We start from the raw sequence: 23485 nt of genomic DNA on the forward strand, positions 1-23485 counted from the left end.
GTCTCTACTGTTGCCTTGGTCTCGTAGCCGTGGTACTTACGTTGTTTGAAATTGGTGAAACACGAAATGGTTTCTGCACCGGAGGGGGATAGTTTCAGGGGCAGTATATAACAGTAGTAACAGCATGTCACCGCAGAAATTAACTTTGCATTTACATGCAACTAGAGAAAGCGGAACAATTTGCCTTGCAATTCACTACAGGAGAATAAAAGTGGTATTATATTTTTCGGAGTTGTATACCCAAAAATATTCACAAAACCAAAGACCATAATTTTTTTTTCCTTAAGGGCCTCTGGCCAGGGTCTCTACAAAAGGAATGATTGATACTATCAGCATTTATAACGTCGTTTGGCGTTTACTGACTCGCATTTTGTTCATAAATTTCTCTCGCCTAGTTTCACAAAATTACAAACAACGTCATTGAACTAGGTCATAGAAAGCATAGGGGGATACAGTTGTTATCCTTAATTTTTTTAGTAAGTGTTACGCTAATTCTATATCAATTAAGTGAACAAAAAAAGGGCTTGACTGCATTTCCTGCAGCTGGAGAGACTAACCTGTCCTAAGTACACACAATTCTTTACAACTTCCAGAGTCTGCCACATATTAGTGTTCAGACCTACTCTTCAACTTTTCGTGTCCAGTTTACAAATCATTAGCTCCAATGCGTTCACTAAGTTACTTATCAATGCGAAAACATACAAAAATCTTAAATTTAAGCTGTCACAACGAGGAGTGCTTTAATAAAATTCTGCTGCCATGTACTTCAATAAATCATATGGAACTTCCTCCTCGACTGAGCACAAAATGTTACTGAAGGCCATTTCCGTCAGCGTTTATCGAGTCTCTGGCATGACTAACAAATACTTCAACGGCCATTTCGTGTTGGCCTCAGGAAAGAACCAAGTGATTAACACGAGTGGCTGACAAGTGGATCGGAAAACGTCCCAGATTATTTCATTTCTGCTTTTTTGTTTGCTTCTTTTTACTAAGCCCGGTGCCAGAGTTTGTGTACAAAAATAATAGCGCAGGAAGCGGAAATGGCTGTCCGTTCTAATTTCAAGTCGGAAAGCTTATCTCTCGGGCACGCTGGAAACAAAAAAAAAACAAGCACAGGGAAAAGATGCAGGTCTTATTTCAAGTGTACGAAGCTGCGCACCCCCTTACATTTTCAGGCTTCTAGTTCTGCGAATGTTACAGCACACAACCTGGCATGTTGTCGTAGTTATTTGATTAGGTTATCCGCTTGAGTCTTCGGCGCATAGAGCACTTACGGCCGAAGATGGCTGAACACTTAAATATGAGACAATGATGGTGGGTAATTTTTATAAATAATTGATTGATAAGTGGGATTTAACGTCCCAAAACCACTATGTGATTATGAGAGACGCCGTAGTGGAGACCTCCGGAAACTTTGACCACCTGGGGTTCTTTAGCGTGAACCCAAATCTGAGTACACAGGCCTACAACATTTCCGCCTCCGTTAGAAATGCAGCCGCCGCAGCCGGGATTCGTTCCCGCGACATCCGGGTCAGTAGCCGAGTACCTTAGCCACTATACCACCGCGGCGGGGCAAATATTAGAAATAGGGGCTCGTTTTTGACATTCAAGGGTTCTAACGTTTAAGAGTTCGCTTTAAAAAAACAAGCTCTTGCAGTTATACTTACTTCAAGGATTGTGGATGTGAGATAACTGCATAGTTACAGATAAGTTGATGTTAGAGTGCATCAAATCTAAACGCAATACAGTTATAGATGTGCGTTCGATGAAGGCTGTATGCAGAAAGAAATAGTGAATCGTGCAAATGCCGTGCTCAGATTGTTTATCTCAGAACTGTAATTCGGGGCAAACATGGCAATCGAAAAATGGCGAAATTTCTATGACGCTCTGCACCCATCGAAATTAGATTCGGATACCCAACGAGTGGTCTACTTTATTTTTACTTTATGAATTGTGAAAATGTTGTCGTTTCTACTTCAACCGCCAAAACTCAAAAGAAAGGTGAGGATGAGAGTATGGCAGCTAGAGATGAGGCATTTGTAAACAGGAGGTGTGCGCTGGAGCGGACCGTTCGAAAAGACGAATGGGCTTCTTCAATGTTCGGGCCTTGAAAAAAATTGGTGACGCTTGCACTGACAACTGAGCCGCGCGAGTTTTCAAACAGCGAAAGTGGGGCATTCTTAGTACTACTCTTGTATCTAGTAGGTTGTTCCTGGGTGTTGGTCTGGTGACGAGTGTCGTATATAGGTTGCTTCTAGGTCGTTGCTACGGACTTGAGCTAGGTGATGCCAGGTTGTCTCTACGTCGATTGTCAACGTATAGAGGTTCGAGTTTAGCCACACACATTCACACACATGATATGAATGTCCGACCAGACACAAACACCCGCTGAAACCAAGCCTTCGTACATGTCACATCTCTAAGAACACGTCGTCTCTGCATGGCGTAGGCTTTACATCGCTTCAGGTTCTATCAGCTGCCGTGGTCCTTTCACCGTTGCAGAATCGGACCAAATGGGAGAAGAGTGGCAGTAGAGCGCGTGTGTGTGTTTATCCGTGCGTGTTATCCGTGTGTGTTTATTCGTGCGTGTTTATCCGTGCGTGTTCTGTTGAACATACTCGTTTGTGCCTAAACGGCCTTGCTATTAAAAAACAAGTATACGCTTCTTACAAGGTCGACTCCAGCTCGCGACCCCTGTTTAGCAGTTGTAATTCCACAAACTATTATTTTCAGCACACTGATGCTGTCCTCATTTTTACTGTATTAGTACTTCCAGTCCTTTTAGAGAAAAAAAAAACACGCGATGAGCGTCAAAAGAAAGGCATTCCTGCAACAGCGCAAGAAACTTTGTCTTCCTGCACAAAATGATGCGAACAATTTACGATATTATTCCAAAAGACTTCTTATACGTTCATTCACAATTCCACCCAAGTGATCTTGTTTTTAGTCCTTTGAAACAAAACGTTGCAGTTGTTTTCATGTACGCGTCGCTACTTTTGGCTACTTTTACTGCTACTTTTACTGCTTTTTGGCTACTTTTGCCTTTGGTGCAAGTTTGGTGTATCTTGACTTGTGCACTCACTGTCATCTCGGTCTTTTTTTTTTCTGCTTGAGAACACTCACGCCACTATCACTCTGTGATGTATAGGGGAATAAAGATTTTACTACAGTTACCTCTGCATACCCTATAACATGACGCCGAGAGGGAAACTTTACCAAGCCTGCAAAACGCAATGCTTAGCTCCTGATATAGCACTCATTTTGTTTTTAAGCCAAGAGGACTGTTTCAGATCAGATTACTCCTTTTTTCAACTTTGCACTTTTCTGGTTGGCCGCCGCTCATCGGGAGTTTTTTTTTTTCTTCAGTCAGTGCTTCGTCCAGGCAGCCGTGGCTTTTCTATGTTTACGTGACGTATGTGAGAAGCTCCTGCTGTAATATTAATACAGTTATTCGCTTCAGCTGCCACTACCTTGTGTAGGGCTACAGCTGTTCTGGCCGTCAGATTTATTCTTGCACTGCTGGGCTTGAACTCACTAGCTCTGGCGTTTAGCCAACGAGATCACTCCCACATCGACCATGCAATAACAAAAGCACATCTAGAATTAAATTAATTTTGTATGTTTACTTCTTCGTTCTTGTTCCTCAAAGAAAAGATTGCGGAGTAGCTAATGAACGAGTGCTAGGGTGGGCCAGCTTTCAGTGTAAGTGAATTGTCAGCATAATATATCGAGTAGAGATAAAAAAATGTGGTTGTTTGCTATAAATAGAAAATAAATCATCGACATCATCTATAAAGTAGGAACGTATGAAATTTATTGCAACCCGAGGCTTCCATTATTCGAGATGCTTAAAAATAAAATTATCTCTAGTACGCAGTCATCATGTTACCGTACTTTAACGTAAGGATGCTTCTCTGCCTTGCGACGTCACCCGTAATTCACTTTGGTTGTGCACGAGGCTAAATCCGACAAGATATTGTGGCAAAGTGCCTGTGGTTACACAAAAACACTATGGGTTGTTCTCCTGCCCCTTTTATTACGTTGCAATCAAATGAGGCACAATCAGCTGCCGCATCCAACATATAATCTGCGACAAAAGATACCTATAGGCACTTGAAGAAGATGTTTCACGTGATCAAAATGGAACATTTGTTCAGTATACACGACAGTGACCCACCATTCACCTTTGGAAGATCGAATCCTTCTTGGGTGTATAAATCACCACGTACATAGACAGGCTTCTCGCGCTTATATCGGAGTAGTAAAAATGAGCATTTTGTCTTTCTTCTCTGCAAAGAACCATCAAGTCATCAGAGTCATCTCGGCTCTTCATACATTCTATTTTCGTATTCAGGGCAGAGGTTGTGCCATTGTCCATGTTCCATGAAAGGGATGCATCTACTAGCGGTTCTTTTAGTGTTTTCTTGATTTAGAAAGCACGAGAATCTGACAACTCTATTCGATAGTCTTGATTGATCTCCCTCGAGATGGCCGGACGCGATATTTGTCACGCGAAATTGGTTTCTCTCGGAAGCAGCCTCGTTTTTCGCTTGTATTATCATTTTGCCGTGCTACAGCCGCGAAAGCCAGCGCAGCCATTGGTTGCTATGGCGTGCTTCGCGTAGCTCTCTATTCGGTCGTTGCGGTGTTGTTGTGTTCCTCAAGCGTTGCGCGAAGTGTTCTCCGAGGCCGCCGCCTTTTAATGTCTCCCCAGAGGCCTTTACAAATATCGCTTTTGCTAAAAATATACAGTAACGTGGAGGCTGCGCGATTCAAGATGCAGTGGAAAACAAAACAAAACAAAGAAGGCAGTCATGTAGGATGTCGCGTTATGGGCCGCTCACATGCGAGGTTGTCGCAAACGAGCGTACGACTACGTGTTTTTCTGAGTTGGTTTACCAGAACACTGGAGCTCTCACCTATGTACTGCTGTAAGGCATTTTTCCCCTTTGGAACGGTAACATTCACGCATGCGCACTGAAGTATCAGTCGCGTTATGAGACAGTTGTAACTGGTGTAAAATTGGGGCTTTTAACCTTTCGCCAGCTAAAGGTGGGTTTCTTCGCCGAACAAGACATAAGCGTTGTAGTACAACTTACTTATTAAGCTATTGCAAGAGTTACATGACTTAAATTTCAAAAAAAAAAATCCTTACGCAGTTGCTTTTTTTTCTCGCCTTGAATATATATATATATATATATATATATATGTAACAAAATTAGAGAGGAAAAGACATCGCAGTGTCTAATGTACTAAAAGCCTGTGCTAAATCTTCTTGGTTGCTTAGAGAAAGAGATCGAGAGATAAAAGCTGCTAATAGGTAAAACGCACTGCACAACACTACGAACAGCTGCGTGTAGCGGTGTGCGGCGCAATCGAGTTTTCACGTGATCGAGCCGACCACGTTTTTGCAGCGTCGAAATTACATGAACTATGTGGTATAAATACATGGCGCTTTAAGAAACACTGCGGAAGGAGACAATAAAGTTAGATTTAAATGTGCACGAAACGTAACGATGAGGTTTTTTTTTTTTCACTGAGGCTTCATCATTATACCTCCTTCGGCATGCGTCTTTTTGGCAGAGCTGGTAACCAATATAGTAGCCTTTATTTGTTCAGCGAAAGGGGGAAAAAACTTCAATCCAGCATTTTTCGCTATTCTCAGATTTTCGCTGTTAGCGTTTTTTCTTAAGGCATTGATGCGCACCAAATATATCGAACTTATTCACTATCATCCTTACCCTGTTTTGGTTCACCGCTGGGCGAACGCCTCTCCCGATGATCTACAGCTGACTCTGTTCTGTGCGATGTGATTCCATTTTATCTCTGTGAACTTTTGAACGTTTTGATACTGTCACTTCAATCAACTCACCACCTTCCTCGACTGCGCTTTCCATCTATTGGTAATCATTATGTTGATAGTGCACATGTCCACTGGTTGCCTGTTCTATACATTTCATGGAGAGCTCAGGTACAATTTATTCGCTCAATGTCAGTAATAGGATATGTGCCACCCGCGTTTATTCGTCATCCAATAGTGCTGGATTTTGATGGCAGTGGTGATATTGCTTCAGACCGATTAGGCCTGCTAGACCTGGTCGGCAATGAATCTGCCTGAGCGACTCTTTCAACGTAGTTCGGCTCCCCATACATCGCCTAATCCTTGTATCGTAATAACGTAAAGCTATATCCACACTCGAGGGCAAAATCCCGCTGCTCCACGGACTGAATAATCCCGTGATTAGTTCAATCCGGCGCAGCAGCGGAGACGTCGCATGCACACCGCCGGAGCTACGCTCGCAGCATCCTCGTGCATACTCTAGACTCCTATAATTATGCAGCGCGCTTTTTCCGCCTTTATTTTCTACGTGGAGCTATTTGAGGCTGGACGCAGCTGTCACCAGTAAGACATTCGTATTTCTTTTAATTTATCTGCTGTGACTTCGCGTTTGTGAACGCGTGAGAAACTCCTGTAGTTTAACGTGCCCCTCAAACGCTAAGCGGCGGCTGCGTCTAAATTAAACGCTGATGGTACACTCCCATCTCTTTCTACAGCGTTACGAGACGAGCGAAGACGGACTACTTCGCGTAGTGCTACATGTGCAGAAGCTCCGCCTCCGTAGATTTCCCTTCAGTGCCAAGAAAAGTTGTCGCCGAGTATAAAACACGTGGCTTTTACGCCGTCTGCCAGCTTTCTAGCCACGTCGATCCGACCAATGCTGACAGATTTGACATTGAATCCTCTCGATCGAGAGAAGACGACCGTCAAACGGAGAGATCTAAATAGCGGTGACACATTTCCATCCGTGCCGCGAGCGGAGGAGAGCGGATGAAGCGAGGACGGCACGTTTCGGTGACGCGCACGTCACGTGATGCGCCGTCGGCTGTGAGAAGTCCTCCTTCGTGTCCTCGTGTGAATCTACCCCAAAGGTATATTAGTCATTTGTTTTCGCATCGACCGCGCAATTGCCGCAAGCACAACGGCTTTGCAGCATCTGTTGGGAAACCCTCCCATCTTCAAGAATGTCTCTCTTTCACAGCAAAAACACTTCTACGAGCGGGGATGGTGCCGATTATCCGCTACCTCAATGCATTCAGTGCACAGCGGGGAGGGATTGCCCCTGATTTGAAATACCAATGCAGGCATGTATGCTAATCGTGTTCTTATTCTGTATATCAAAGTTAGGTAAGCCCTACTAAAGCTTCTAGTGATACGGGGCTTATGGGGCGAATTCTACAGAGAGTGGAAACTGGATCGAATTGTCTGTTTTGGTAGCTGTTGGTTCATAGGAGCTCTGATTGCCAGTTGGCTTGAGGGCCTTCTCGACTAGGCCACCTGCTTGTTCAGTTTCTGACCAGAGTGAGGTCATTTCGACAGACTTGAACCACCAGAGGTCACTGTACTGCGAGATGTCTGTGCACGTTTACGAACTCTATATAGTCGAAATTTTCCTAGTTTTCCCATTAGCGGTACCTCATAATTATATCCTGACTTCGGTTTGTTAAACTGGAAACGCTAATAATATTGTAAGTGCTATCATTTTGGTAATCGTTATGCTGGTCGTGCTGGCCGGCTCTGAAATCGCTGCCACCTTGCTCCAAGGCCACAGGGCTTGGCGGCATTGAAAACAAGCGGATCGCTCAAAATATGCTTATCTTCATTGCGCAGGTAGAAAGGCATTATTTCAAATGTTTTCGTTCAAATAACCGTTTTCTTTTGACGCTGCCGTGCCCTCGGCTGTTTTATATGTTAAATGTAGTCAATTACGCCGCTAGGAAATTGCTGTTGCTTGGAGGTGACATAGAAGAAAATCTGCTCCCAGACTATGCACAAAGCTCTAAACATCGCAAAGAAATTGCATCAGATATTAAAGAAATAAAGGAATGTCCTCTTCTAAATATCAAAACGAAACGGGACTCAATATCTGCTCTCGAACAAATGGTCGCATTATTTCAAGAGCAAATTTTCTGCTTGCAAAACACTTTTAAAGTACTTCAATGTAAAATAGACGACATAAAAATTATAGCAGATGCTCTAACTTGATTGTTTATGAACTTCCAGACGGAACAAACACCACACTTGAAATTGCGGTAAAAAGCAATTTTAGGGCATTTTTGAGGTCCAGAACACACAATTCAAGCGTATACACAGACTAGGCGAACGGCCACATGACTCCATGAGACCTGTCATATTTCAATTGTTATATTCAAGAAGTAAATGTGAAATACTAAGAAATTAACTTAAACAGAAGAGCCAAGAGTATTCTTTTAGTGAGAATTGTTCTCTAAGAATTCATGACATTCGAAGAAAATTGTGAGCTAGTGCGAAGCCGAATCGTGACAAAAAAAATGTTTCATTATAATTAGGTGAAATGTACATAAACAACGTACCTTACGTCTGGGACAACAATTCGAATGATAAAACTCCGTTGCGAAAAAAACGGCTATATAGCTATGAAATACCCCAATACTGGATGCTACACGCAGAAGCAAACCAAGAGTTGAGGTTGAAGGAAGATAATGATGGCCCTTCCACATCCGTTGTGCGCGTTCATGTATCTAGTCAAGTATCTCAGAGTACCAACGATTTTATGCAACCGACGGAAAGAAAAAGCTTGCGAATCCTAAATATAAACGCATGAAGCATTGTGAACAAAAAAAGCTTCTATTGAAGCTACGATAGTCGAATAAAAATTGACACAATAAACAATATCGATGTGCACACACTATTCTTGTAGATTTGTATTGTTTACATTGGTCACTCTGTGTTGCCTTGCATCATTTTTTGTGTACCTTTATTTTTTAAATTATTTCTTTTGTGTAACCTCATTGTGTACCTTTCTTTTGTACGAAAGCGATGATACATAATCTGCGAATTACTGTGCTCATGTTTTTATGAAATATTCCTTTTTCTTTGTATACCTCGGCCTGTCATTTACTTTGCCTTCTGCTTGTATTGTTACTTGCTTTATAATATTTGTTTTTTCATTTTATTGTATTTCGTTTTTACCCTGTCAATGCCGACGTAGGGCTGACGTTGCTTAGTCAAGCTGCAAAAACTGCAGCTTTTTTGTGGTCTCCCCAATTTTTTGCCGTTGTATCTGTTTTGGTGGAAATAAAATAAATAAAATAGAAAATAGAACACAATAGAATATGACCCACCTATTACTGTATTTACCGAAACGTGATTACGAAATGAAATATGGGCCCCACCGTGGTAGTCTAGTGGCCAAGGTACTTGTCTGCTGACCCACAGGTCGCGGGATCGAATCCCGGTTGTGACGGATGAATTTCTGATGGAGGCGAAAACGTACGTCCGTGTGCTTAAATTTGGGTACACGTTAAAGAACCCCAGGTGGTCAAATTTCCGTATTCCCCCACTACGGCGTCTCTCATAATCAAGTGGTGGTTTTGGGACGGTAAACCCCTCATATAAATTGAAATGAAGTAAGTGATTATTTAGTTTTTCCTCCAAGTTACAGTGTTTTTTGTAAAGACCTATAAAATGGGGAGGGAGGTGTTGTTATTCTTCTCAAGCATGCAAGCCTTCACGGTTCACGAAACTGGATATTAACAGATGTAAAATAGTGAGAATGTCTCGTGGGAGTACTGACTGCACTAGCTCCGTTTAATCACTAATTTTCAGTCTTCATCTGTCACTGCATACAACTCTCTAGGTGTACAGATTGATAACAATTTCGCATTGAATAGCCATATTACTTATGAAATTAGCAGTGCAAACCGCACTCTCGGCTTCTTGCGCCGTAACTTCGCATTAGCGCCTATTCCATTGAAACTACTTGATTAAACAGATCTAAACACGAGTATGCCTCATCAACCTGGTATACTCAGCTTTGTACACTTATTAACGTACTAGAAGCCATTCAGAATTGTTCGACTCGTTTTATTGTCGTTAATTACTCTCGCACTGCTAGTATCTCTTCAATAAAAACTTCTCTCGACTTCCCATTTCTTTCTCGCAGAAAAAAAGCAGGCTCACCTATAACTTTTTTACCAAACTTTTTCATGATTACTGAAATAAAACGCACATTGTTCTCGCCACCTTCTTATGTTTCATTTCGCATCCACCAAAACTTCAAAGTTCATGTGTCATTCTGCCATACCAACATATACTTCTACACCTATGTGCCTAAGACTTGATCTGAGTTAAACCACCTTCCTTCCTAGATCTCCAGCAACCCTGATTCTGCATTATTCAAGACTAATATTTCTGACTTGAAACGCCGCGAATGGCTTTGAGAGTATTTAAATAGGCAAGGAAACAAACACAGAAAAAAAATAAATAAATAAATAAATTATTAATAAATTAATAAATAAAAGCGATTGTTTTAGCGCATATATGTCAGGGATCTCTAGTGTTTATGTATCAAAATAAATTCTTTGGATCAAAGCTTTGTGCTATACGCCTGTTACAGACCAGCAGAGGCCGCTCCTGAATATTTGCTGTAATCGCAAGAGCATATGACACAATTTCAGAGTGATAACGTTTTTGTTATCGGGATTTTTTAACCTACAAAATTTTGACTGGGAACTCCTTCAGGCAACCCTTAAACTCAACAAATATGCCAACGTAATTTTTGAAATCATGCTTACTCACGACATAGTTCAAGTGGTAAGGCAGCCTGCACGAGAACAAGAAAAAATGAGTCGCTGTTTAAACTTGAAGGAAAACCAGAATAGAGACAGGAATAAGCGCATACTACCAACTGGTTATTGTAGTTTCCTGAAACCGATATATAAGCATGCTACGCTGCGCTTTCACAATGTGCACGTAACCAGAGGAGCCGCAAACAAAGCCGTCACAAACACATGAAATGTAACAAATTTCACGATCTAAACTGCGTATTCACAGGGTGTACACTTCTATTTTATCTATTTTATTGCACCAAGCATCATGAAAGGCGTGAACACATGAAAACGTGCTCTAAGAACGTTTTAATCAACTTTTATATAGCGCCTAGCAAAAAACAAAAACAACATTTTACTAATCACCCCAAGAAGCACTAGTTGAGCAGGAACGATGAAGCTGTACACTGAAAGCGTCAAGAAACAAAATCCTTATGAAATATTACTTAGCGTGTAATACAAGACGTTCTTAAGCCACGATGTTTATGATTATACTGTTTAATTGAAATTCGTCTGTCTGATCATCATCTTGTAAGCGTTACTATTTTTCAACACGAACGCACAACCACGCGAACAATAAATGAATATGCAGGATATGATGATCAGTCTAATTTACAGTACACTGAAGTTGTTCCAATGAGTTTATTGAAAATGAGTGCGATCTTGATGAGCTATAGAACCAATTTACTAAAATGTAGCATCACTGCTTAATTTCATTTGTTCCAACCACATCAAAAAATTGCTAAAGGCAACCCATGCATTACGCGAAAAGCATTCATCTAAAAGGCAAATTCAAACGGATGAAAAAGAGTAATGCTCAATGATTAAAATAAATTTTCCGAGTTCTTTGTGTGATATGAATGATTTTCGCTTTATAACAATCTTTCCAAAACTTTTATTGAACGAAGCAGGTATCACATATATTAGTCGAAGGAAATAGCGTTACATATCAGAAGATTATTGCGAAACCGTTCAATATTTTTTTTATAGCGTGTTTGCTGAGGGGAGCCTCCATACGCCTCATTTACCTCAAATGAAGTAGACTTTATGTGATATTCTGGTGTTCTCTAAATAACTTTGAAGTTGAATACTAAATCATCGTAAGGTCCAGACAATATCACTCATGTTTTTTTTTTTGCCGTTACGCCGAAAATATTGGTTGTTTTGTCGTTGTGCTCTTTCGGTTTTCATTATTTAGTGCGAAACTACCCAGTGATTGGAAGAGGGCTCATGTTGTTTCCTTCTTTAAAAATGGCAACCATTCACTTGTAGAAAACTACCGTCGCATCTCATTAACATCACCAATATGTAAAATGCTCTTACATGTTATGTTTAAGCGCAATGCGGAATTTTTCGAGCAAAGCTCTATACTGACTATTCTTCAGCATGGCTTTAAAAAAAGTTATTCAATAGTAACTCACTCAGTCGCAGTGGTTCATTCACTTGCAAGAACTCTGGATATAAATGGTCCTCGTCCCCATTACAGTGTACATATTTTTTCTTATATAAACGCGCGACATAATACTGAGTATATTTGTTTATGGAAGTATGACAGAAAGAATACGAATTTTGGAGGGAAGACAGCTTCCCCCATTTATCGCTGGCACCGCGCGTCTGCCAGATGCCAACAGTAGTTTTCATTTGTTTAGTAAATGACATCCATTTTAATGCGTACAGACTATCTTCTATTTAGTTTCAATGACAAAATGCAAATATTAGACTTGTATACTTCAAACGCGCAAAAATAACACCTTATATAGATTAGAGAAATGTACTGTTTCAATAAAATTTCAAGTTCGTGTTGTTAAGAGGGTCGTGCATGAGGACAGTGGATTGCAACTAAGACCAAGGGTTCCATACAGGGACACTAAAGTTAAAATATGACTTCGTTTAGATTGAGAAACCTTACTCTGAGAATTCGAATCTCGAAGGTTTCATCAGCACAAGTTCACTATCAGTGGAGCTATTCAAATTTAAAGTGTCATTTTTAAATTGCGCGCCGATATGTTCGCGCGGGACGTCAAAATTCTCAAAATGTCTTTGATGTGTTTTTGCAAAAATGGCTTCATAAACTTTTCTGAAACTCCCTATGTTAGGTCTGTGTTGCCCACAGATGACAATGTATTTTATTTTTGCCAATGAGAAGCTACTTCGAATTGAGTAGTAGACGCCGTGAGAATTCTTGACGTCACGGTGTTTTTGCGGGAATATCTAGGTGGTGGCTGTACCCGAATTTTTTTGTGCTCTTTTTTTCGCGGCAAGAGTATAGTGTTGTCGGAGTTGGTATATTCTACTTTACTACTGTGCAAGATTTTGTTTTAAATGCGATGCATTTCTTTTGGTACTGCAAGAACTTTTGGTATCCATTCATCCATCCATCCATCCATCCATCTGTTCGTCCGTCTGTCCGTCCGTCCGTCCGTCCGTCCGTTCGTCCGTTCGTCCATCCATCCATCCATCCATCCATCCATCCATCCATCCATCCATCCATCCATCCATCCATCCATCCATCCATCCATCCATCCATCCATCTATTCATCAATCCATCCGTCCGTCCGTCCATCCATCCATCCATCTAGCCGCTCACATCTGGGTGCTTTCATAATAACCCCCTTAAGCCCTGCCGCGATGGTCTAGTGGCTAAGGTACTCGGCTGCTGACCCGCAGGTCGCGGGAATGAATCACCAAGGTAGAAAGGTGGGCATGTTGGTATTCCATTGAATCCCGTCTGCGGCGGCTGCATTTCCGATGGAGGCGGAAAGGTTGTAGGCCCCTGTGCTCAGATTTGGGTGCACGTTAAAGATCCACAGGTGGTCGAAATTTCCGGAGCCCTCTACTATGGCGTTTCTCATAATCACATGGTAGTATTGGCACGTAAAACCCCACTTATCAATCAATAACCCCCTTAACTTGGGGTACACCAAATTTAGTAGGGGTGGGCAAGATGCTTTGATGAATATGACGCGCTGATTATGGCATGAAGAATGTCACAGCCTTCTCGCGTAGGTCGTCAAAACCTTCCCAAAAAGCAGTGGCACATACACGGGGCAGCTGTGTGCCCCAGGTGATAGGTATTTTATATCTACCCTGGATTGGCGAGAACACACATGGATAATTTTAACGCTTATTGTCAAGAAATAGCTGACTTAGGCAGCGTTGATTGGAAGAATAAATGTCAGTGTTCCAGCAGGAATAGAACCCTAGCATTCTGCGTCGCAATCGAGTATACTACCGCAGAGTCACGCCATTTCTCGAAAATACTCTGCAAATAGACCCTAATGTTCGTGAAACGTCACTTCTGGTTGCAGAACTGGCTATAAAATTTTATGAACATTACATACGTACTCTTATGACACAACGTTCACGTCTGGTAAAAGTCAACTGTTGTTAGGCGCGATCCGCTGAGGTTATATGGAGTGTGTAGCAGTGTTAATGACTACCATGCTCGCGCACACCAGTGCGAGCATCAGCGCTTCATATCAGCATACCGCTTCTGATGTTGCGAATATCCATGTTGCTGTTGGCATCGTCGCGGAACTGTGAACAACTTCTCATATGAAACGTGCGCGGTTGTTTAACATCTGTGTGTGCGTGAATAGGTGAATATGTTTAGCGACACCGCATAACGTATCGCTCAATAAAAAAAATTGAAACACATTCACCTTGCATCTGTATGCTTTGCATGACATCGATTCCGTAGTCACGTGGGATCTGCCGAATTTTCCCTTTTTATTGTCCCCTTAACATGCAGCTGTAGACGTCGGAACGAGCATGTTTTTGCGTATTGAACAATATATGGTGCAAGATAGCTGCCGTCATTAAACCCAAGATTTCGAGCTGAGGACGTAATGTTCTAGTTGCTGCATTGATTTGGTTTACCATGAACAACTTCACTGTACAACCTGTTTTTTTTTTTGCGTTATTGCGGACATCGTAAATGTAAGTGACTGCTCCATGTAAATATGGAGCTGCCGATTGGACGCCGTTTTTATACATTACAGAAAATTATGTATAATACAGTGATTAGTTACTGAAGTACTTGTGATAGCGGTAACCTATGACATAAGTCACCAAAAAAAACAGGGAGCCTCTGGGATTCACAACCCAAAAGTTTATCTGATTGACTTCGGAACTTTTAAAGCTTTTAACTAATTGCTGTATCGCGAAGGGGCGATCCGAACAAGTTGTTTAGTTTACGGAACCATGTTTCCTGCGAACGTGACCATGGCCAAACTGGACTTTTCTTACTTTTACTTACTCTCTTCAAAGTTCTGGTGCTCTTGAGATAAAAAAAAGGTGAGCTACAATAGCTTTAACTTTCCGCACTTATCTGTACGAATAGGTCATTTTTTTCTCAGTACGGTATTTCTTTCGACGTCTTTGTATATATGCGCATATACGTTTATTTATTATTCATTGCTTTTCAACAGGGCAATAACTAACACACAATCACTTGGTTTGCCGCCGAACCTTGGCCACCTCAATGATATCACCCACGCCAAAGCGCGTGTAATAACTTTCTGCGTGGTAGAGAAACCCTTGTCGCAGTGTGGGTCCACGAGTTCTGAGCCACCTTGCTGAGATTTAATGAATTAACAAAATACTTCTACCTGGAAATAAGAATATTTCTCCCACGAAACAAAAGAGCTCAAAAACCCACAGGCGTTTGCCCTTGGGATGCTGCAGACTAACTCATATTCGAATCTGTCTTCCATGCATTGCCAATTGCCAAGTGACTTTAGCTCACGATGCCCTCAAGGTGATGGATTGTCTTATATAGGGCACATGCTTTGGCTGTGTTCCTCCTTACGCTGGCATAAGAACCTCACAGAAAGAAAAATGTAGCTCGGCCATCAAGAGCTCGGAATATCGAGATCAACTTTGAGATGTCCAGGGAGTCTGCGGCGCGGAGGTTACACTTGGTTCCCACGTGAAAGCACCCCGCGTGGTACTTTAGGTATTGGCGCTTCTCAAGATATTGAATAAAGTTCATCGTACCTTATACTGTGGCTGGATGTAAAAGGACACGCGAAAGATGGGGAGGGGGGGGGGGGGGAGTGATAAAGGCGTCTTGAGACTTCCTATATGCCCACATGATAGCCGACTGCGTCCGTGCTGAAGCCCTGGTTATCTCATTGTCAAGGAAAAGGGCTGAACTTGGACCTTGATTTCACCTCAGTAAGAATTAAAAAAATTGTACGAATGAAAACGGAATTATGCAAATCCTCCTTAACAAAAAATAATGTCAATAATATAAACGCTGACAAAACGTGCCCCACACAATCCTCTGTAATGATTTTATAGGGTGGCGCCTTCATTAGCGTCGTCAGCACACTCTCACAAATCATCGATGTCGCAGGTAATTAATATCGCTCCAGACACTAATTTGTTCGCCACTCGCTCGTTTGCATGCCAACCCTAATGTCGTCGGAGTTTCACCAAATGTGGGACGCATGAAATGGAGACATTTGCTTAAATTGACTCGGAGCTAGTATACCTGCGAAGTTCGTGATTTCAGCTGATGCCCCTTTTCCACTTAAATTCCGGTTTATAGAATTTGCATTAGCGTTTAGAAACCAGGAGTCGTTAACAAATAAAATATTTCAATAGCAATCCAGTGGAAGTTAAAATGGTTTAAAAGTGCGTCTAGTCACTCGAATAGGAAGTAAGTGCTGTGAATGGGCAAGAATGTAAGCAATCAAGTGCGTAATTTATATGCCTCCTTACGTATTTGTCATTTTCATTAACAATAGCTCCAATATATAGTTTATTTAGCCTAGAGATGTGTTGCTTGCGATATAATTTCTGGTCAGTTTAACTTGTACTGCAAAAGGAGGATACACATGTTACGAGCAATATTTTTATGAACAACTTAGGAATATTAAACAGTAATAATTTCATTAGAATCGGTTCGTTGTCTCGGATACGCACGACATCTAGCTGCCTCGTGTAACAGTCCTGCCGCATAAATCTGAAAAAAAGAGCAGAAACGTGCGGAGTACATTTGTGACGACCACGACCAACCTGTCACTACACAAGTCACTCTGCTTGTCTCATCTCAACAACTTTGTCATAAGGGCATTGCAACGGTTCAGTAATCAATCCTGAAGCTATGCGGGGGTTCGAAATCTTATTTAATGTTTTTGCCATATTGAATGGAATAAAACAGCAGAGCACGTTTTTGATCAGTGCAAAAGTAAGGGGGGGGAGGGTAAACAACAAGAGGGAAGGCAGGGAGGTTAACCAGGCACATGCCCGGTTTGCTACCCTACGCTGGGGGAATAAGAAGGGGGCATAAAGATGAGAGAGAGAGAGAGAGGAAATAGAAGAGAAAGAGAGAGAGAAAAAAAGAACAAAAAAAGGAGGATTGTCAGTCAATCGGCTGGCGCCTATGCAGCGGTGGCACTACACAAAAGTTAAAGGTGGTCTCTTAGGCCTGTAGTCCTCAAAAAGCACAAGACAGCTTTGACTGCTTTTTGAGCCGATGAAAGGCCATGAAGGTGTTCCAGTAGCATCTGCACAGAGAGTGGCCGATTGTCCAAATGTCCCAATGCGTCCGAAAGCATCTGTCTTTCAGAGGCTAATCGAGGGCAATGGCATATCAGATGGTCGATGTCTTCTTTGGTGCAGCAGACGTCGCATTCCGCATTGTCGGTCAATCCGATGAGGGTTCTATTTGCTTTTGTGAAGGCAACCCCCAACCAAAGGCGACAAAGAAGTGAAGCTTCATGTCGACGACGTCCGGATGGAGGTCGAAGTTCGAGTCAAGGGTTTATTTGGTATAGTCTCGTATGTCTTATGCTTGGGGTGTTCCACTCCTGCAGACTCTGACTACGTGCCAGGTGACGAAGTTGCTTTGCAGCGTCAGTCCTTGACAAAGGAATCGGAAGGGTGTGTTCTTCTTGGTGCGATGTGCGAGCTGCGTTGTCTGCGGAATCATTGCCACTGATCCCACAATGGCCAGGAAGCCATTGAAACTTGACCTCGTGGCCTGTTTCTGTGACGTGGTGAACGAGCTTGACAACTTCGTAAGTTAATTGTTCATGGCAACCTCGTCGAAGGACAGACTGCATGCTCTGTAAGGCTGGTTTTGAGTCGGAAAACACAGCCCATTTACTAGGTCTTTGGGATTTGATGTACTCTATGGCGCCACGCAAAGCCGCAAGTTCTGCCGCTGTGGACGTAGTGACATGTGACAGTTTGATTAGCTGAGTGATTCCTCTAGCTGGAATCACCACCGCTCCACCAGAACCAGACGCTGTGGTTGAAGCATCGGTGTATATGTGCACGTGGTTGTTGTACATTTTGTGCAGATGGCTCAAGCTCAATTGTTTTAGGGCTGATGAAGGCAAATTTGATTTTTCTGTATTCCTGGAATTGAAACACGTACTTGTGGAGGTGTCAGGCACCACGGAGGATACACCAGTTTCTTAGCAGGCGTAAAACCCGACGTAAACGACGCACGATGAGCACAGACAATTGCACTAAATTTCGTGCAGGGCCTCTCAGTAGCGAGGGTTGCCAAGTGGTGGGAAGGATTCCTTGCATGTTGCCTGAGGTACGTACGCATCGTTTCAATGGTGATGTGCGTAATGATCGAGTAGTCCTGTGCAATGGCAATTGTTTCAGCTGTCGATGCGCAGCGGGGTAAACCAAGGCATATCCTAAGCGCTTGGGCTTGAATATTTTGGATTGTGCGCAGGTTCGTTTTGCACGTGTTAGATATAACAGGTAGGCTATACCGCAAAAATCCAGTAAATAATACCTTGTACAGCTGTAACATAGACTCGACAGACATTCCCCAACTTTTCCCAGCAAGAAACCTGAATAAGTGACAAATGGCAGTCAGCCGCTTTTTCACGTAGTTTACGTGGGGTGTCCAAGACAGGTTTCGGTCGATTACGACTCCCAAGAACCTGTGACTCCGGCTGCATGACACCAACTGCCCATTATTTATATGCCGTAAGCGCACATTGGTTTTCTGGTGAAGGCCACGACTGCACACTTCTTACTTGCGATTTTAAGCCCTTGTTTGCGTAAGAGGTACGATGTCACTGATGCTGCCTTCTGAAGTCGAGCGCGAAGTTGAAGTCGAGTCACACCTGATGTCCACACACAGATGTCGTCAGCATAAATGGAAAGTCGTACACTGCTTGGTTGCTTGCCAAATAGTTCAATGAGTGTTAGGTTGAACAGCGTCGGGCTTAGCACTCCGCCTTGCGGGACTCCTCAGCTGCAGTGATACTCGGGTATCGGGCCATTCTCTGTCTGCACGTGAAATGCTCTATTATGTAGGTAGCTCTGAACCCACGTATATATCCTGCCACCGAGTCCCACTCCTTCTAGTGCGCTGAGAATGGCTTCGTGGGTGACATTGTCGTAGGCCCCTTTAACGTCAAGAAACAGAGCAGCAGATAACCGTTTGCTGGCCTTCTGGTGTTCTACATATGTCACCAAGTCAACTACATTGTCAATTGACGAGCGGTCTCGTCTGAACCCGGACATGGCATCTGGATGTATTTCGTAGAACTCTAGTACCATTCGAGACGCTTTAAAATCATCCTTTCCATAACTTTTCCCACACAGCTCGCGAGGGCAATCGGGCGGTAAGAGAAAATGTCCAAGGGTGACTTGCCGGCTTTGAGAAGTGGAATCAGGTGACTTGACTTCCATTCCTGTAGAACCATGCCAGTTTGCCAGGAGTCGTTGTACAGCTGCAAGAGTGCCTGCCGAGCTTGATCTCCTAGGTGACACAGAGCGCGGTAAGTGATGCCGTCGGGTCCTGGCACTGAAGAACGTCTACACAAAGCAAGTGCAGCCTTTAGTTTGTCCATTGAAAATGAAATCTTCATTCGGGGATCACGTGAGGATGCAGAAAAGTCGGGCGTCTTTGTCCCAGTTCAATTTGAGCCGCAGGCAATCCTTCGACAGAAGGAATCTGTGACATCAATCTCTTCGCAGCGTAAGTGAAGTGCCAGAGATTTTAATGGGTAGTGCTGAGTAATGGTTGTACGAAGATCCCGGACAGTTGTCAGGATTAGTGACGGAGGCTTTCTGGGATCCAAAGATTCGCAAGAAGATACCCATCGTTGCTTGTCCAACTTGTCCATGTGACGCTGTATTTTCTTTGTGTGCGTCTGGCCACTCTCAGATCATCAAGTGACCTCGTGCGTCTATAACATCGTTCTGCACGACGACGAATCGCTCGGAGTTTCTCGAGATCAATGTCCATATCAGTGCGAGATGAGCTCACCGGAAGCGAACGCGTCGTTGACTGTAGGGCACTCTTTATTGCGTCCTCTAGGTAGAAAGGTAAGGCGCCAACATAGTCTTCCATGATTAACTTGTATTTTTGCCAATCGGTGCACTGGACGGCTCTGGAGGACTTGAGACTTGGAAAGCCTTCAATCTTCAGGTGTGTTGGGATGTGGTCACTACCCCTTGTTTCCAAATCCGAAAACCAGTGCACTCTGCGTGTGAACGAGCGTGAGACGAAAGTGAGGTCCAGGCAACTGCTATAGGCCGATCCGCGCAGATAAGTAGGGCTGCCGTCATTCACGAGGATAAGTTCACATTCAGAAGCGAAAGACACTAACTGTCTACCTCTAGTGTTGACCCTGGAGCTTCCCCATAAGTGGTGGTGGGCATTGAAGTCACCAGTTATCACCCATGGCTGGAGAGCTGAATTCAAAATTCCGCGCAAGCGCTCTCGGTCTAGACGACTTGATGGATGTAAGTAGGCTCCGATGATGGTGAATGTGGTCTTCTTGTTTTTTACTGTTAGGCAAACGTACTGGTTTTCTTCGTCAGGGGGTACAGGGTGATGAACATAAGTTAAGTCGCGCCGTATGAACACAATGACCTTGCTGCGCTCTCCGTGGGTAGAAGATGTAAGGCACTCATATCCAGACAGTCTCATCTGGGCTGACAGGTTCGGCTCACAAATCACAATTATGGAGAAATGGTTCGTGAATACATATTGCCGGAACTCAGACATACGCGCCCTAAGTCCTCTGGCATTCCACTGAAAGACAGATGCGTTCTTGACCTCCTCGCGAAAGGATAACATGTTGCGGGCCATCGTTTTACCTTAGAGCTGCAAGCACCGGACTCAAAGTGTCCAGCACTTGGAGTGCGCTCTGCGCTGATGGGGTGTTCATGTTGCTTAGGAGTATGGGCATTGCGCCCATAAGGGTCTGCAACATGTTGATGACCTGGCGATCCTCAGTTGTCTTTTTATCAGTGGTTCGTGATGGCATCGAGGTTGGCGGGGATCGATGCACCTCTGAAACAGGCTGTGTTCGTGGAAGTGATGGCCACTCTTCACGAGGTGGGAGTCTTGACCCTGATTCTATTTTCGGTGTATCCGTCTTCGCAGAGCTTGACGATGGGGGGCCAGTTCTTCTTGCTTGAGATGACGGGTCTCTATCGGCAGATGCCACGTTGCGTGATGATCTTCTGTGGCGACGCCGACGTCACCTGACAGTAGCAGCGGCTTCCCTGTGCGTTGAATTGTCGCGCACCATGCGTTTCAGCACCGCGCGTTCATTTCTCACTCGTGGGCAATCTTTAGACGACGCTTCATGAGCGCCGTGGCAATTGGAGCATTTGAACGTGGTTGCGTGGCAGGCGTATTCTGAATGAGGTTCGGCACACCGCGGGCACACGACGTTGCTGGTACATACTCCTTTGACATGTCCCATCTTGAAACATCTGAAGCATTGTAGGCGCTTCGGTATGTATGGATGGACCTGATGGCGAACGTGGCCAACTTTGACGTGTGGGGGAAGACTGTCTCCCTCAAAAACAATCTTCAGGCATCGTGACTGACCAAGCCTCGTGATGTGCTTGATGAGGATGTTGTCTGTAGTTGGCTTTATCAAGATTGGGAAATCGTCAGCGCGAATGGATATGTCCACGTCATAAATGACGCCAACACTGCCCTTACAGTCAGTGGGGATCACTGATTTAACTGTGACTCTGTCGATTTCCGAGATGTTCTGTAGGCTTTGCAGCGCACTACGGTGTAGAACATCAACTGCCAGAATATTCTTCCGCGAGTTGATCCTGACGTCTTTAATTTCATTTGGAGCGAGTCCTTCGAGGTATGCAGAGAGGACTTGCCTGTTAAGCCGCCGTAAGTTGGCTAAAGGGTCCACAGCTATAAAGAGTATAGTGTGTGGCCAACGCTGCGCGGCAGCCTGCACGGTGGATATACTCGTCGTCGACGATGTTCGTAGCAGTCTTCTTTTTGCATTGCGGCTCATGACGACTGTGTAGTCGTCATCCGATGACTCGAAACCGTCGGAATAGAGCTCCGTTGCCTCGCTGTCTGTGCCACTTGAGGTGGTCCCACGCTTCCTAGCCGCTGCCAGACGTAGCGGTTGTCCACCTCGAAAATCCTGAGCGGCTTCTTCATCCATTCTCGCAAGGAGGGAGCAGCAGCTCCCACAATTTGCGGTAAAAGAATAGAAAATTTCAGACAAAGGTACAAGCGTTCTATGAAATAGACACTTCGTCGTCCACAAAAGTCGTCGTCCGCAAAAGTAAGAGACGTTGATAAAGGTTGCAAAACATAAGGTACCAGAGCAATCGTCCAATTAGTATACAATGGTAAACCCACTAACAGTATAATAATAATAATAATAATAATAATAATAATAATAATAATAATAATAATAATAATAATAATAATAATAATAATAATAATAATTTCTTTACCGTGCCCTGGAACAACCATGAGGTCTTTTGCAGGCAGACGCGAAAATAAAATAATACAAACCACAATAAACACAGAGGCTCTTCAGAAAAGAAAATTAAGAATGAAAACAGAAAGAAAGAATCTGCGAAAAGTGGGAAGAATGAAAAATTCGGCAGATCCCACGCACCTGTGAATCGACGTTATGCGAAGCATGCGAAGGGAAGGTGACCGGCTTGCAAATTTTTTTAATGAGTGACACGTCATGAAATGACGCTAAATATATGTACATAAGTTGCACGCGCCGACATATGTTGAAGAGTTGCAGATGTTTTTATAACCATTTGTTTTCACTTATGCAACCTTGACAAGCATAAGTGACTCCAGAAGATGATATGAAGCGCTGTTGCTCGCGAAGATGCTGGCCCTCGACACTGCTACCTAAATCACCTTCAGCACATAACACCTAACCACAATAGACGTTAACCCAATATGATGGCTGTATCAAAGGTGTACATATGTAGTGTTTATAAAATTAAGTAGGCTGCAACCACTGCAACCACTATTGACGTTTCATGCAGATTAGCGTCTATTGGAAAAGTAGTTCCAAGACCTGGTGTAGCTTGGTGGTGGAATGCTTCATTGCCACGCAGAATGCCTTGGTTTGATTCCAGCTGGAACACCAAAATTTATTTCACACCTTCGTTGGGTCGACGCTACTGATGCCGGTTATTTCTTAACGCTCACGCGTTAAAATTGCCCATGTGTGTTCTCGTCATTCGTGGGTAGCTACCAAGAGTCAATCACATTTGACACATACTCCCCCGTGGTATGTGCCACTGCCTTGTGGAAAGTGTTTGACGACGTACGCGAGGAGATTGGACAATATTCGTGTCTTGACTAGCGCGTCATATTCGTCAAACCATCTTACCATCCCATGCTATTTTGGTTCACGCCATAATAAGGGGGCGAGCACGCGAGCGCTCAAATGTAAGCGGCTAGATAGATAGATAGATAGACAGACAGACAGACAGACAGACAGACAGACAGACAGACAGACAGACAGACAGACAGACAGACAGACAGATAGATAGATAGATAGATAGATAGATAGATAGATAGATAGATAGATAGATAGAT

General features: G+C 43.4%; 1 protein-coding gene across 3 annotated transcripts in view; it reads left to right on the forward strand.

Moving 5' to 3' along the window:
* LOC119167666 (uncharacterized) overlaps positions 1-23485 on the forward strand; it is a 266980-nt gene that overhangs the window by 36859 nt on the left and 206636 nt on the right. The window contains exon 1 of one of the 3 annotated variants that reach the window (XM_075865925.1): positions 5214-6930. The exons of the other annotated variants lie outside the window; for them this stretch is intronic. The gene's annotated coding sequence lies outside the window, so the exon portion shown is untranslated. Of the gene's footprint in view, positions 1-5213; positions 6931-23485 lie in introns of those variants that run through there. 3 annotated transcript variants of the gene reach the window in all.

Source organism: Rhipicephalus microplus, chromosome 6 (genome assembly GCF_043290135.1).
Source record: "Rhipicephalus microplus isolate Deutch F79 chromosome 6, USDA_Rmic, whole genome shotgun sequence".
NCBI lineage: Eukaryota > Metazoa > Arthropoda > Arachnida > Ixodida > Ixodidae > Rhipicephalus > Rhipicephalus microplus.